The sequence below is a fragment of the Mus caroli genome, unplaced genomic scaffold (assembly GCF_978045245.1).
Source record: "Mus caroli unplaced genomic scaffold, Mus_caroli_1 scaffold_4, whole genome shotgun sequence".
Classification (NCBI taxonomy): Eukaryota; Metazoa; Chordata; class Mammalia; order Rodentia; family Muridae; genus Mus; species Mus caroli.
The window spans coordinates 85,598,061-85,604,508 of NW_028227259.1; the positions used below are offsets into that span (position 1 = coordinate 85,598,061).

Genomic DNA, 6,448 nt, shown 5'->3' on the forward strand with positions numbered 1-6,448 from the left:
ACTAGGAAGCTCAGCTTTAAGAAAGACAACTGATTTATAGATCCCTAAACCACATTTATTTGAAACTGTTATGAAAAGCAACAAGAGGAACTTTTCTCTAGTACTAACATTCTTTTGAAGTTGCTCCATACTAATGGTGGGCGACTCCCTTGTATTTACACATCAGAGCCTATAGACTCAGCTTCATCCCAACAAGCATATTCTGAGCCTGGATTATAGAATCTGTTGTGGAGTACCATGCAGACAATCTGAAGGACTTATAATCCATCCTTCCTCCTCCCCCTCCTCCTCCCCTCCTCCTCCCCCTCCCCCTCCCCCTCCTCCCCCTCCTCCTCTTCCTCCTCCTCCTCCTCCTCCTTGCAGTTCTGCAGCTTATTTGATATTAAGCATGTTAGTTCTCATCCAAATTGACTAGATTTTTGAACGTGGTAACAGGCACATAAGTTACCAGTGTATAGAGCTTGATTGGTGAATCCTCGTACTCATTGCATTTTCTGGACAAACGTACTCGGATGTGATATGGGACATTCCTTATTCCCTGGCCCAGACAGCTTTATTGAGCCTGGTGTTAGTACTCACAGCTGGTGTACCCATTCCCTTTACGTCAAACTCCCGAATTTCTCTGAGTGCCTGAGGAATACGCTTCTTGAGACCCAATCCATGGATGTGCTCCTGAATGTTGATGGTGTATTATCGGGTCTCCAACTCGTTAATGGCAGAACGACCTTTCTTCTTCTCACCCCACTTCTTTGTGGGAGCCATTCTGCCTAGCGCAAGTTGGAAAGGAAGGCGCAAGGGACTGTGGAAAGGTGTCCTTCTAACCTGTGGTGATTTTGAATAAGGCTGCACCCACACACGCCTATATCGGAATGCTTAGTCACCAGGGAATGACACCATCTGAAGGATTAGGAAGGATGGACTTGGAGTAGGCTTTGCTTTGTTGGTGTAGGATCCCACAGGGGGTGGGCTTTGAGGTTTCAAAAACCCATTGTTGGGCCTGGCTATGTATTTGCTTGTGGATCAGGACGTAGCTCTCAGTGACAGTTCCTTCCAGTATCTGCCTGCATGCTTCCGTGCTGTCCTCAATGACAATATGGACTAAACCTGCGAGAGTATAAGTAAGCTCCCATTCATAGCTTTTCTTTCCCTTCATATTGTGTCCTTTCACGGCAATAGAGCAGTGACCAAGTCATTCCACCTTCACTAATTTTGTTTTGTTTTTGCAATTCAACTGAACTTTTTGTCTCATGTGTTAGAACCAATATTGACACCAATCTCCCCATATTTCCTTTCTTGAAATTGTTTAGGTACTTGATTTGATGAATATAATAGAAGGAATGTATTAAAATGTAATACACAGTGGTGCAAGAAATTAACTCTCCAGTACTTTATTAACATTTTCTCTTTGTAAAGATCAAGACTAATGTAGTAAAATCTGATTTAATTAGAGAATATTGCTTCAGCAAAAGGATAGACAGGTAATATAACTTGATACCAATTTGTCTGTGTGAGCAATTAGTTTTTGATAACAATTATGTTAATGTCACTCTGCCAATGACTATAACACAAAATCTCTGGACTATTTTCACATTCAAATTGCAACTTTTAATTTTTTCCATATAAAAATATTATATAAACATAAACAACTAAAAAAACTTCTTATATCTTGTGCTATAATAATCAATAACATTTTTAATATGTTCTATAAAATAGCTATAAGTTCCTATCAGTAACTGTAATCATTGAGACTCAGGGTATTGTCAATGCAGGTATCCGTGACTGCTTAAGTTTCCTAAAAAGATTTATGACAGGTTTTGTTTTGTTTTGGTTTTGGTGGTTCCAGGTAGCTACCACAGATTGTGTTTTTAATTATTTACACCTGATATCTATAGGTTATGGAGGATATTCTTTTTTTAACTATTACTAATACTTTTTGAGTCATTTGGTTTGTTTGTTTCTTGTTTCTTGTGTTTCTTGATTTTCTTGTTTTTCTTGTTTCTTGTTTGTTTATTGTTTCTTGTTTTTTTGTTTTTGTTTTTGTTGTAGTTGTTGTTTTGAAATGAACTTGACAGAGTTGGGAGACACTGGCCAAACATTCTGTAGGATGCAGTTGTAAAAGATTGTCTAGTTTAGACTGAATTTACTGATTTCCAGTGCTTTTTGGAAAACTGCAGGACCACAGCCTTCACGGTAGAATAAGATCTTTTCATAAAGCTGACCTATCATTGAGCTTCTCTGATTCAGAATCTAGGATTAGTCTTTTCATTTACTATTACCATTTGTGTCCTGGCTGAAATTCTACTGTCAGATTTGCCTAGAAGTTACTGTAATTTCACAAACTTTCCAACTGACTAACTTCTTCATTTGTTTAACTTCTGTTTGTAATTTTAGGGCTTTCTACTTCTGCCCATTACATACTGAGACATGGAAATGATACTTAGATATGGGATGTTTTCACTCTCATGTTTTATAAGGTTACAATTTAGTTACACTGTTGAACTAAAGTACTATTTAATTTTTAACATAGCTATTAATTCTGTATATAACCACTTAAATATTGTTTCCGCTGTACAGAATATTGTTGTATAATTTCTATTTCAGTTTTAATACATTGAAATAAGTTCAAATGTCTCCTCTCCCAAATATTTTTGAACCTACTATTTTATTTAGAAGTCTGTTGTATTTTTCCACATATTTAGGTAATGCCTAATTTCCATTTTTTTTGAGTATGAAATCATGTTTTGAATAATTTTTAGTTTAAAAGATATATATGCCAATTTAGTCTAAATGTGTTCATTTTGCATGTGTGTGCAGTTGTCAAGGAGTCCAGAAAATTGTGAAGGATCATCTAGATCTAGATTTAAGTCTGCTTCGTAGCTTCCATGTGAGTTCTGGGAATCAAACATGGATGCTCTGAAAAAAGCAACATGTGCTCTTGACCACAGAGCCTTCCTTCTAGCCTTCAATGTCCTTTCTAAACTTCACAATGTGCATGCTAATCCTCCAGAATATAGTCTAACTTTAACCTTGAATATTAGTGGGAATCATGTGTATTTTCCATTTTAAAAGAACATGGCACACACCTTTAATCCCGGCACTCGGGAGGCAGAGGCAGGTGGATTTCTGAGTTTGAGTGCAGCCTGGTCTACAAAGTGAGTTCCAGGACAGCCAGGGCTATACAGAGAAACCCTGTCTCGAAAAAAACCAAAAAAACAAAACAAAACAAAAAAAAACACCAAACAAAAAAAAAAAAGACTATTCTATGTATGTTAACTTATTGAAAATGTGTTTTAAATAAACTACATCATCCTAGATATTAGGGTTGTTTAACTTATTGTCATCAATGACTGAAGACTTTATTGAATTTCAATCATATACCTGTAACGTATATCTTTCTAATTTGGCTTTTAGATTGTGACACATGCATTTCAATGCTGTGCTGTGATCTATAACAACATTCATATCTGAAAAATCTTTAATTCTGAATAACAATTCTTTCCACGTTGTACTCATATTTCCCTTCATCATCCATGTTAATTTTTCTTCCTCTTCTTCTGCATTTTCTGAAAATACCTCAGATTTTGACACTTCTTTTGGTACCTATTGGAATAATATGGTATTGCTTTACTTTTATCTTAGCTATGTCTTTAAACATGAAATGTGTTTTATCTAGATCAAATATTGAAGAATTTTGTGCTCTTACCTCCTAATACTATTTTAATGCTATATTACTATTTCTCTTGGAATTTATAAATGTTTTTATCATAATTACTCCACTTTGATAAAACTCCTCAAGCCCATTTTATGTGGATCAAATTGTCTAGAATGTGGCCTTGCCCGTGGTGTAGTTAACCTATCACACAAATATTACACAAACAAACAAACAAACAAATAAACAAACCTGCCTTCCCTTCTTCCAGCAATTACTGTGTGCCAATAGCACCTAAGCCAGGCATGGAATTTAATGCCATTCTCCTCATCACCATGTTGGGGTTTGTCCGGCTTCAGCTTTGTCTGATCTTGTGAAGGCTTTCATGATTGCTCTAAATTTATAGTTGTAACTGCTCGTTTGTGCCTGGGAAAAAAACTAGAACTAAAATTCCCCCATTATGTTTACTTCTGGCAATCTTTCAACTCTTTCTGTCCCTTAAAGACCTTTGTGCCTTAGTGCACCTTAGCATGTACTAATTCACAGCACACAAATTAAACATTTCACAAATGCTGACAAAACCTCACAAATGGTGATCAGGTATGGGGAGGGGGTGAGAGAGGCCTGTGAGTGAGAATGGAAATTGGTTGATGGAAGGAGCATCTCTGGTGACTAGCTGGAGGCCTGGGATGGGATAGGATACAGAGAATCTATGAGGTGACCATATCTTAGATTCCTACTAGAGAGGAATATGGAGACTAAAATGGCCACCTCCTGAAGCTAGACAGGACTTTCAGATGAGGAAAGGTTTACATCAATTCACCCACAAATCCTTCAACCCAAAATTTGTCCTACCTAAAAGATGTACAGGGATAAAGAGAGCAGATACTGAGGGAATGGCCAACCAATGACTGTCCCAACTTTAGATCAATCTCATGTGTGAGAGCCAGAACACATTAATAATGTGTGACATTATTAATGATATTCTTCTATGCTTGCAGACATGCATCACATATAATTGTATCCTCAGAGACTTCTTTCAGCAGTTGATGGACATAGATGCAGAGACCCACAGCCAAATATCAGGCAGACTACAGGGAGTCTTGTGGAAGAGTGTGGGATAGAAATGAGCAAGTCAGAGTGGTCAAGGAAATCACAAGAAGACCCAGAGCGTCAACTAATCTATGACCATGGCAGCTCACAGAGCCTGGGACACCAACCAGAGAGCATGCAGAAGCTAAACCTTGATTCCTTACATATCTGTAGTATATGTGCAGCTTGGTTGGGTCCACTAACAAGTTGATCATGGGTCTCTTGGTCTCTGTTCCCTGTCATTATATCCCCCTTTCCCATATTTGGACTGCTTGGAAAGTCCATAGTTGGAAAGGATATGTCTGATGGGACTAGATGCCCCAGGGTAGGGTGGTACCCAAGGGAGGTTCCACTTCTCTGCAGAAAATAATTGAGGGCAATCAGAGAAGGGATTTGTAAGGGTGGGACTGGGAAGAGCGAAGGGAGGGGGCAGGGATCTAGAAGAAAAGTGAATTTTTAAAGAAGTAAAAAATATTGCTAGAAAAAAAAAGAGAAAATCAAATGAAAAAGAACTGACTAAAAAAATAAATTCCTGTTTGTCCTACTGTCCTGTAAGTCCTTGCAAGTTAAGGTTTCTGTTTATAGTTAACAATTAATTCCTGTTAGTGAGTTAAATTCTAATTAAGGAACAAGCCCTGCTTCTCTGTGTAATGAATGCCCTTGCCGGTTACGTTTTCTATTTGTGATGAAGAAGAAGTTTCTGGTTCTTAGATCTAATGTAAATTGTTTATGACTACATTCATATGAAGTATAACGATTTTCTATTTCATCGAGTTTTTCTAACAATGAATAACAGCCAACACTCTCACCTCTGTGGACACCTTATCCTCACATAAAAGGGACTTTAGGAGGCCATCAGGGGTTGATCTGTAAAATCCCAACTCAGGGTGAAAAGACCAGCTGGCCGGTTCCAGGTGCACTACAAAATGCAATTTGCTTTAATTGGCAATCGTAATTTCTCCTCATGATTCTCAGGTTTAACAATCATCACTATGCTGTATGATCTCACACAGCTATATTTGAAAGCATGAAGCAAAATAACTAACCAATTGAAAGTTAGAGTACAAAGAAAGGAGGCTGCAATGGAGATGGGAGAAAGGACATGACAAAATAAAACTGAAAATACATGGCTATGGAGTCAATTCATTTGCTGTCCACAACTCACCTTTTTACAGTACTGACTCCTAATGTGCCATGTTCATAGCAAGTGAATTAGCCATGATAAATCATTACAATGGAACAACAGACATTAAAGGTCTAGCTTTCTGTCTCCCTCATCTGCTTCCTATAAGCCTGGGGGTGATCTCTTACCAGAATCCAAACCTACTAGAAGAACCTTGACCTTTCCAGACTTCAAAACAATGGGAAGGAAAAAAAAAAAAAAACCCTGAAACTCTGATTGTATCATCACTCAATGATGCTTTTTTGTTGTTGCCCAAACCAAGACAGATACATGGAACAATTCAATTTGAAAGTTATTCACAAAATAAGATGTTATAACAGAACCTACAATTAAGAGTGATGTGTGGTACCTTCTTCTCTCAGCTAATATCTCTGCTTCTATAACTTTGGGAAGGGACTTGTGGAGGTTGTTTTCTAAAGACTTGTAATGACTTCTTAAAACTTGGGTACTTCCCTTCTCACTCTAGAAATGTTTCTTGGAGATGGAAGACTCTCAATTCAGACAGGGTGTCATTAAGATACTAC

The 6,448-nt window shown here is 37.6% G+C and overlaps 1 pseudogene; it reads right to left on the reverse strand.

Annotated features, from left to right (window-relative positions):
- Window positions 1–391: 391 nt before the first annotated feature.
- Window positions 392–762, reverse strand: LOC110295315 (large ribosomal subunit protein eL31 pseudogene; annotated as a pseudogene).
- Window positions 763–6,448: the final 5,686 nt, after the last annotated feature.